The 10,283-nt window shown below is 51.8% G+C and overlaps 1 long non-coding RNA gene across 1 annotated transcript; it reads right to left on the minus strand.

Annotated features, from left to right (window-relative positions):
- Nucleotides 1-226: 226 nt before the first annotated feature.
- LOC129651183 (uncharacterized) lies at nt 227-8,394 on the minus strand. The gene is made up of 3 exons (XR_008714063.1): nt 8,081-8,394; nt 6,304-6,713; nt 227-387 (listed from the first exon to the last, which is right to left on the minus strand). It is a non-coding gene; the product is annotated as an uncharacterized LOC129651183 (long non-coding RNA).
- Between the last annotated feature and the right edge of the window lie 1,889 nt (nt 8,395-10,283).

Genomic DNA, 10,283 nt, shown 5'->3' on the forward strand with positions numbered 1-10,283 from the left:
TTCCTATGGGGCCCTGAGGCTATAGAGGTGTATCTGTGACCTCAGTTCCAGTGGCAGCTTCATCGTGATTCTCCTTACCTAATTCTGGCAGAGGAGACTGCTCCTATTGGAGGCTCATTTCTATGGCTACATTAGAAAGTCTGCTCCTCCCGTCCCTCTCACAATTTTGCAAGCTCTAATTCCCTGTCATCTTAGTCTGCTTTGGCCACCGTAACAAAATGCCATAGAGCAAACGGCTTAAAAAATAGGAATTTATTGTTTCCCTTCTGGAGGCTGGAAGTCTGAGATCAGGGAGCCAGCACAGTTGGGTTTTGGTGAGGGCTCTCTTCCTGGCTTGCAGATGGTGTCTTCTTGCTGTGTGCTCACATGGCTTTCCTTGGCACATACCTGTAGAAGAGAGAAAAAAATCTTCTTGTCTTTTTTAAAAAAATTATGTATTATTTTTATTTATTTGGCTGCATTGGATCTTAGTTGTGGCAGGACGGATCTTTGATCTTCGTTGCAGCATGCAGGATCTTTAGATGCAGCATGCAAACTCTTAAGAAGTGGAATGTGGGATCTAGTTCCCTGTCCAAGGATCAAACCCAGGCCCCCTGAATTGGAGCATGGAATCTTAGGCGACCACCAGGGAAGTCCCTCCCTCTTCTCATAAAGTCACCAATCCTATCAGATTAGGACTCCACTTTTATGATCTCATTTAATCTTAATTACTTCCTAAAAAACCCTCTTTCCAAAAATATTCACATTGAAGGGTAGAGCTTAGGTATGTGAATTTCAGGGGGACACAATTCAGTCCATATCACCAGTATTAAATATCCTTCTGCATAAAGCACTTAGAATGGTGTTCATTTCTTGCACTGAATCCTGACTTTACCCATGAATTAGAGCATTTAGTATGTGTTACTTATGGTGTCTAACTAGCATCCACTCTCAAGAAGATCATCTCTTGAGGGCACAGGTTGTGTCTTAGTTTTTATACACACCCTATGCTTATATAGTAGGTGCTCAGTAAACTTTTGTTAAGGAATCAATGCCCTCTATAAGCAGGACAGAGCCTGAAGCACTTCTTGGGTTGAGTAGCCTAGAAATTCAAGCATCCTGCTCTGGATGCCTCAGTCCAGCTCCCTTACCCTGACCACCTTGCCCCATTCTGGAACCTATACTTCAGAAGGGGAAAAGCTAAGTTCTGAGGAAGAGAAGTGAGCAAACCAGGTCTGGGTTTCCAGTCTCATTTTTGACAAGATTATCCAGTTCCTTGAAGACATATTTAATTACAAACATGTTCTTGTCCCTAATCTTGGAAGGGATAAACAACAAATTTGACATAATGGTGAGAACTCATGAAGTGGACCCAGGAAATCTAAATGCTCAGGCCCTGGCCTTAATAGGCCACAGCTGACCTACTTCCTAGCTCTCCAACTTTCTGTGACTCACTTTGCTTTGGAGTATCAGTTTCCCTATCTGTAAAATGGGTACAATAAACCTTATTCCCTTTGAACTGAGGACTGAATGATAAAATGGACTTGCAGGAACAATTGCTTTGGGAAGGGACACTTGACTCTGTAACCTGGAAGCAGAATGTCAAGCAGAGGTCACTCAGAGGCCTGAACACAAGTACCCAACTTGGACCTCCTAACAAGGCAGTGTGTTGGAGCCCAGCATAGGCCTCCACAGCGGAAGAGGGGTTTAAATCTTGGCTCCACTTCCTTGCTACATCCCCTGACATGGGTCACTCACACTCTGAAGCTCAGTCTCTTCATCTACAATATGGGATATTAACCTTCTCTCTCTGAGGGTTGGGAGGATTAGATGAAGTGGTAAGTGAGCTGTAACATTCCTTAGTGGACACTCGGTATAAGTCATTAGGAGTTATATTTTCTCCTCTCCCTCAATCAGGTAAAGGCAGCTGGAAGGGAGGCTTCCAGGGAAACTGGAGCAGGTGTCAGACTTCTAATAAGCCCTGAGGAGTTCAGGAGGCTTTGCTCCATGGCTGGGTCACTCCGATTAACCCTTGAGGGATTCTGTAGTCTGAGAACTGGCAACCTAGACGAACAAATATGTTAATGTTGGGCTAAAGTAAAAATCTACAGAGGACTTCATTTTGGGGGACAGGGAGACAAGGCCTCTTTGAAGCTGAGGCTGACCCAGTCATTCCAGGCAGCTGTCTTTTGACACCCTCCTCCACTCCTCTAAGCGTCCCAAAAGGAGAGAAGCTGACTCATTAGAAAGCAAAGAAAGCGATCAGGACCTCGCCTGAGCCCTCTAAATACCTCCATTTGTTGGTAAGGGCCTTCCTGTTGAGGGTGCCTTTGCAGGAGGGGGAGGTGTAACACCAAGGATAGAACTGGGAGAGGAAGGCTCTACCTAGAGGGTGGGGGTCATTGGGAGGAGAAAACCCACTTCCCTCCTCTCTCCAGGAAGCTTTCCTACCCTGCAGCTGGTGCCCTAAGGATTCCCCCGCCCCATCCCAGGCCCTTTCCTTAGAGAGAGCCTGCTGAGCCTGGAATGAAAAGAATCTGAACTACAAACAGACCTCCCGGAGGCACCCCCAACTCTCCTCCAACCACTCCAAGGCAGCTAGAGACTGGCTTCCTGGAGCGGGAGACCGGGACTGAGAGGCTGGGATGGGGTTTGGGCTACGCTGGGCTTGGAGATGGGGCCTCAGTGGGGGGACCTTTTTCCTGGAGGGGGATGGGGTGGGGGAAGGATTGAGGGGAGGGTAGGGACTAGGCCATACAAAAGCCAAATTTTTTTCAAACCCCAAATCAGAACTGGGAAGAGTATACTGGCAGGGACCATGAGATTGGGCGTTTGAATCAAGCCTGGCCCTAGCTGTAAGGTCTCCAACCCAGGAGTGCAAGCAGTCACCCAAATATATGAGGAGAGAAAGAATCCAGTCTCTCCCCCTCCCACCCCACCTCCAGCGTTCTCTGTCTCTCTGGACACTGGGGTGTGGTGGGCCAGGGAGCATCTTGTTTGGTCACCCCTCCAGGAGCCAGACGCTCCCAGTCCTCAGTCTGGGCTGTCCAGCTGAGTCTGAGACAGCTGCAAATGAGCTTTGAGGAGTCGGAGGGCAGGGGCTGGAATCAGGAAAGCTGGACAGACCAGCCAAAAGGACCAAAGGCACCGCGCCAGAGAGGCCCCCTCCTGCCCGCCACACTTCCCCAGCCCCTGGCCTTCTGCCCGCTGTCCCCTGGGAATCCCTCCCCCCTCCCTCCACCTGGATCCAGCCTAGGGCTTGGATGTGAGTTAGCCAGGGCTGTCAGTGGCCACAGATGCCCAGGCAGGGCATTAGTGGGGGAAACCCTGGGGAGGTGACCAGAGAGGACAGGCTGCTGAAGCTGGAAGCTGCCTTAGGCACGATGACCTCTTTGCAGGGGCCGCTCTCTCCGGCTTGTATAACACAGCTCCTGCCAAGGGTGGTATATAGAAAGGCACGGAGCCCACAGCGGGCTGGGGAAGACCGCTGAAAAGGCAGCTTAAGGGCTTCCTGCTGGGTGAGATGGATTAGGGGCCTGTCGGGAGGGAGCCAGGCAGTAAGAAAGGCACTGGCCCAAAGCCAGAGCCCCTTGGCCCAAGGCCCTCTGGGATCAGGAGCCCCTGGGTGTCTGGCAGGCGAGGGTCAGCGCGCTCCACCTGGACAAGGGGCGGGGAGGGTGGGGGCCCAGTCAGGGTGACACATAGTATTGAGGAGATACCATGGGGTCCCTGTAACAGAAGGGGGAAGGAGACACTCCTGAGTGAACTAACCAACTTCTAGGAAGAAAAGGGAGAAGAGACAGAGCTGATAGACCCTGCTCTTTGACAAAGGAAATCGCTGGGTCTCCCTGCTACCTCTCAGAGGAAAAAAATCGTCTCAGAGGCTCCCAGGATGGAGGGGGAACGAACAACCCTTCCTACCCATAGATGGCCCCCTCTGCTTCCCAGGGACCCCCGATATGGAATAAAATGAAGGGGACTCAACTGGTCCTGAAGTTGCCACACAGACATTGATTTAGGGGAAGAGTCTAGGTGGCCACCAAGACAAAGTGTCTGACTGAGAAACCCTGGCTGGTGCCCGGACTGTGCCGTGGGGACTGGCTTCACTCTGGCCCTCAGCTCTGTGGTCTCATCTGTGAGATAATATCTCTTGAGGCCACACTGTGGAGTGGGGTGAGCAAGTGGTGAAGGACTCAGGAGATCAGACTGTCCCGCTGAATTTCAGTTTCATGACCAGTCAACTGTGGAGAAAAAAATCTGTTCCACTTTGTGTATTGTCAAGAGCTGACACAGGCAGTCTGGAAAATTTAAACGTGAGGTTCCAAGACACCTTTGGGCTTCCCAGGTGGTTCTAGTGGTAAAGAACCCGCCTGCCAATGCAGGATTCATAAAAGATGTGGGTTCGATCCCTAGGTCGGGAAGATCACCTGGAGAAGGGCATTGCCACCCACTCCGGTATTCTTGCCCAGAGAATCCCATGTACAGAGGGGCCTGGTGGGCTACAGTCCATGGGGTCGCAAAGAGCTGGACACAACAGAAGCGACTTAGCATGTACGCACACATCAAAACTTCTTTATCCCTGGAGTGTGTGTATAAAATGATGAGTGTTTCCTAAGAGGGGAGATAACATGGAGAATAGAGACCGCCCCATGGGGTGCTTTCCATCTCTTTCCATCTTTACAAGGACATTTAGAGCATGATATTATTGCCCCCTGTTTCACAGATGAGAAAAGTGAGGCTCAATAACATTATGCAATTTCTTATCCAGGTTTATAGAAGCTTATATAATGGAGCATCCAAATTAGAAGGCAAGACTCTTGGGTCTTTAAGAGGTTAAATGGCCCCAGGGCCTGGAAGCTTTATTCCTCTGTTCCTATGCTTAGAGGATTTCTCTCCAGGTTTTATTCCTTCTCCTTTCAGGTTGGGCTCAGACAGGAAGCAGGCTTGGATCTCAAGACGCTTCCCCATGGTGCAGAAGGGTTGAAGGGTTGGCAAAGTGGTTGAGGAAGTCAGAGAAGGTACACGTGGCCACTGGGGCCATTCTCTGGGGACAAGGGGCTCCAGCCATGGGTACTTCAAGCTCAGGGCATCCCTGGATCAGAGCTGCCCTGTCTCCCAACTCGGCTGGGCCAGCCCCCTTCTTTGTGCTCAGTTTTTTCCCACAGCCCTCTAAGGGGGGGTGCTGGGATCCCAGGCCCACCCCCTCCTGCTGGGCAGCACCCCACCAAGCCTCACCGCAGAAAGCTTGAGAGTGGAGCAGGAGGGGGGTGTCCTCATTCCAAGGAGGCCTCGGCACCCTTCTCCCTTTCTGGGGAACAAGAAGCTTGCTAACGGCTTGGGCCCCTTCCCCAGCCCCTGGCCCCAGCCCTGGCTCCCCCAGACAAAAAGCTGCTTTACATGAGAAGAGCAGACTGGCCTGGCCTTACCCGGGCACTCAAAGAGACGGTAGCCCCTGACAGCCGGGAGACTGCCCCTTCCCCCACACCGAGGTCTCGTTTAGTTGCAATTAGCAATTCTTTGCAACCCACGGGGCTGAGGGGGACGAGCCCCCTTACCTCGCAAACCCTAGCCTCCCTGCCTGGGCTCCTCTTCCCCCTCCTCTCTCCTCTCTCCCTCCACCCTCTCCTCACCGCTCCACCCGCCAGCTCTCCCGCTAGTCCGTCGACTTCCTTGGAGTTCTCCAAACAAGGAAGCACCTAGAAGTGCCAAGCCAGGGGCGGCTTGGTTCGGGGTGGGGCGGGGGTGGAGAGGACCCTTCCTTAACCCACACTGCACTGCCTCTTCTTCCTTCCTCTCTTCCCACTTGCCGCCCCCTCTCCGTAGCAGGCTTAGTTTTTGGACCTGGAGGAGCAGAGAGACGGAAGGAAGTTTTTAGAGATCTGAGGACGGGAAAGAGGGTGAGCGGCAGTTCAAGCACCGGGTGATGAGGGAGGCGGAGGTTCGGTCTCAGAGAAAGTCGGACACTCGCCTCTTTTCCGTTGGCTGCCCGCCCCCCCACCCCCGCCATCCCCGCCGAGATGCTGCAGTTTGGGTTCCCCCTTCATTCACCGAGGCTCAGTGTAGGGCTGGGGGCCTAGAGCCCTGATTCAAGCAGTGGGAGGGTGCTGCCGCTAGGGAAATGAAAAAGGTGAGATCGGATCCCAGAGCCCTTTTTCAGTTCAGTTCAGTCGCTAGGTCGTGTCCGACTCTTTGCGACCCCACGGACTGCAGCACGCCAGGCTTCCCTGTCCATTATCAACTCCCGGAGCCTGCTCAAACTCATGTCCATCGCGTGGGTGATGCCATCCAACTATCTCATCCTCTGTCGTCCCCTTCTCCTCCCACCTTCAATCTTTCCCGGCATCAGGGTCTTTTCCAAGGAGTCGGTTCTTCACATCAGGTGGCCAAAGTATTGGAGTTTCAGCTTCAGCATCAGTTCTTAGGCTCACACAGATCCGTTTCTTGGCGTCTGGTCCCCGCGGAGGGTGGGGGTGAGTTGAGGGGCGGGGTCCAAGCCCCTTACTCCTTTAGTTGTTTCGTCCTTGGTCCTCTCCTCCCTTCGGTCCAAGTCTCTGGTAGTAGGTTTTTCTGTCGCCGCCAGGGGGCAGCCTGGATACAGTAGGGGCTCTGGAGCCGGCCGGGAGTTTGTACCCTATCGCTAGTGCGGCCTCCCTGCACCCACCGCCTTCCTTTCCCCTTGGACCGCGACTGAGCATCCCCGGAAGAGAAGATCCCATCCTTTAAGGGAGTTCGCCCTGATTTTAAAGAGAGGTAGAAGAAAATGTCCAGCATAATGGTTCAGCTGGCCATCGAGGGACAGAGCAAGGTGCAGCGACAAGGGCTCCCCTGGGGTCATCTCAGCTCGCCGCCTCACAGCTTTGTGGGAGGAGTTGGGGATGCTTGTTGGCACTGGGGTCCTCAGGATTTATGAAGGGAATAGGACAAGAATGACTTGGAAGTAGAGCAGGGGATTCATAGTTGAGCTGAGATGAGCTGGGTGGTTTTGGGTGGCCCCCTCCCCTGGAGGAGGAAATGGCAACCCACTCCAATAGTCTTACCTGGAAAATCCCAAGGACACAGGAGCCTGGTGGGCTACAGTCCATGGAGTTGCAAAAAGTATGCCACAACTGAGCGACTGAGCACAGCACAGCTTGGCTCCCTGTTTTAAGTATTGATACTACACTACCCACCTCAGGGTGTGTATGTTGCGGGGGAGGCATGGTTTAGGCTTGGGAAGTAAGGAAGATCCCACCCCTGTTACCAACCTTCAGTGGGCTCTCAAAACTCACATCCTAGGAGCCTCATGACCTCATGACCTAGGAGCCTAGGTGACTGCAGCCATGAAATTAAAAGAAGGAAATCTCCTTAGAAGAAAAGCTATGACCAACCTAGTCAGCATATTAAAAAGCAGAGACATTACTTTGCCACCAAAGGTCCGTCTAGTCAAAGCTATGGTTTTTCCAGTAGTCATGTATGGATGTAAGAGTTGGACCATAAAGAAAGCTGAGTGCTGAAGAACTGATCCTTTTGAACTGTTGTGTTGGAGAAAATTCTTGAGAGTCCCTCGGACTGTGAGGAGATCCAACCAGTCCACCCTAAAGGAAATCAGTCCTAAATATTCATTGGAAGGACTGATGCTGAAGCTGCAATACTTTGGCCACCTGATGTGAAGAACTGACTCATTGGAAAAGACCCTGATGCTGGGAAAGATTGAAGGCAGGAGGAGAAGTGGACAATAGAGGATGAGATGGTTGGATGACATCACCAACTCAATGGACATGAGTTTGTGCAAACTCCAGGAGATAGTGAAGGACAGGGAAGCCTGGCATGCTGCAGTCCATGGGGTTGCAAAGAGTTGGACATGACTGAACGACTGAACTGAGAAGCCTCACAGCAGAACAAGGAAGGAAATTGCAAATGGAGGCCCCAGATGGTTCTAGGGAAGGAATCACTTAGCACTGTTTCCTGTGGAATTTGCACACACCCCCCCTTTTACAAAGCCCTGTCCTCTGTTGGGGAAGAAAACCTGCCCTATAGATGAAGAAGGGATGTGAGTTCCCACCCAGAGCTGAGGGGCGCACAGGGGTAAACAGGCCCAAAGGAAGGAAAGCGAGATCTTCACCCCAGGGCAGAGAGGCAGGGTCGGCTCTCGCCTCCAAAATCTGTCCTCGGGGAATTTCACTGCGAGGCCTGGACTCCAGGTCCTCAGAAGGGTCCGGGGAGGTTGGGCCTCTGGACACCTGGGATCCTGCCTCCTTCTGCGGCGGAGGTGCTGGTCTCGGGATCTGCGAAACCCAGGAGGCCCTCGTGGCCACCCACCTCCCCTGGGAGGAAGGGATTTAATGGGGGTCAAGGGTTTGGAGCTCTGGGCAGGAAGTAGTTGTGAGCCAAAGGCAGGAAATGCTCCTCAAGAGCCATCCTCCCACAGCTAAACTCCTCGGAGGAGTCTGTTCTCCCGCACGCCCCTCCAGGAGCTGGAGGAGGGGCGACCTGGGAAGCGGAGAGAAAGCTGGGAGGAGGAAGGGGGCGGGGCCTGACACTCACTGCCCCGCCCTCTCTCCCGTCTACCCTGGAGCCTCGCACTGGCAATTTCCCCCGCCCCTCCAGGCCCTCCCCAACTTTCAGTGTCTGGAGCTCCGTCCTGCCTAGAGCCTTTGGCCTCACAGTCAAAGCCCCCCCGCAGTCTGAGGTCTCCTGGCCTTGGCTTCCACTACTTATCCCCGGAGCATGAGCTGCCCCAGCTTCCCTGTCTTACTTGCTGTTCCGGCTGCTTGGCTGCTTTGGCCTTTGCTGTCCCCACCTGTCCTCTCTCCAGGATCTTGGGAAGTCTGCTCAAAGCTACCTCCACGGTGAAAGCGGCCCTGGGCTCCTTTCACACCACCTTGTTTTCCCTTGCCATAACACAAGCCGTGTTTTCCCTTATTTTAGAACTGAGAGCCTGTCTGTCTTTCCACCGAGGTGAGAGTTCCTAGAGCTCTTTTGTTTCCCACGGAGATAAAAGGTGAGCCACCTATGCCATTTAAAAAGTTCTTTAAAAAATTACTAAAAAATAAAAAGTTCTAGTAGTCACATTAAAAAGAGTAAAAGGAAACAGGTGAAATTAGTTTTGATAATAGATTTTATTTAGCTCAAAAGATTCAAAATATCATTTCCACATGCAATCAATATTAAAATTATTATTGCTATATATTATATACATATGTATTTCAAGCTAAGTCTTTGGAATTCAGTGTGTATTTAACACTCACAGCACCTCTCAATTTAGATTTGCTCAGTAGTCACATGGCTAGTGGTTACCATACTGGATATCCATATTGGATAGCACAGTTATAGAAATCAGGGATGGAGCCCCAGGTCTATGCTAAAGGTTCAGACAGCATCTTGTTTAAGAAGACTGGTTGTCTGAAATAGACTTCCAGGCTTTGACTACCAGCTCAGCTATTAGCTGTATGATCTTAGATATGCCCCTGAACCATGCTGTGCCTCAACTGTCTCATCTGTAGAATGGGTCTAACAAGCCTCATAGGATTATATGAAGTGGTTAGAACAATATCCGGAGAAGGCAATGGCACCCCCCTCCACTACTCTTGCCTGGAAAATCCCATGGATGGAGGAGCCTGGTAGTCTGCAGTCCATGGAGTCGCTAAGAGTCGGACACGACTGAGCGACTTCCCTTTCACTTTTCACTTTCATGCACTGGAGAAGGAAATGGCAACCTTCTCCAGTGTTCTTGCCTGGAGAATCCCAGAGACAGGGGAGCCTGGTTGGCTGCCGTCTATGGGGTCGCCCAGGGTTGGACAACACTGAAGCGACTTAGCAGCAGCAGCAGGAGCAGAACAATATCTGGCACAGTAGTAGTTGCTCTATAAAGATTAGACATCTTCATTTCTGGAGGAGGCTAACTTTGGCCCCAAACAATTGTGAAGCCAAAAGACAGAATGAAAAAAAAAAAAAAAAATAGTCCTTTGCCTTGCAGCAGCTTGAGGCAAAAGTAAGCTGGGTGGGGTGAGTGAGTTTTTTCTCGAGAAGCTGGAATAGGATGGAAAAGGACAAGGCTGTGGGTGGCTGGCAGAAGGCTCCTTCGAGGCCCAGACCAAGGTTTATGGCTGTGCTGTCATGGAATTTGAAAACAGTAACAGGGCTGGGATGATTCACTGCTGAAGTGAAGCTTCAGGGGTTCAAACAAGGGGAGGTCTGGAGGGCTGCAGCCTTGAGTAAACGCTCCAAGGAGCAGCGTGAAGTCTGGAAAACCAGCTGGTGGTGGGTGCCAGAGAGTTTGCCCAGTGCGCGGTGAAAGGGACTAGTTGGGACAAAGGGTCTGACTG

Source organism: Bubalus kerabau, chromosome 4 (genome assembly GCF_029407905.1).
Source record: "Bubalus kerabau isolate K-KA32 ecotype Philippines breed swamp buffalo chromosome 4, PCC_UOA_SB_1v2, whole genome shotgun sequence".
NCBI classification, from domain to species: domain Eukaryota; kingdom Metazoa; phylum Chordata; class Mammalia; order Artiodactyla; family Bovidae; genus Bubalus; species Bubalus kerabau.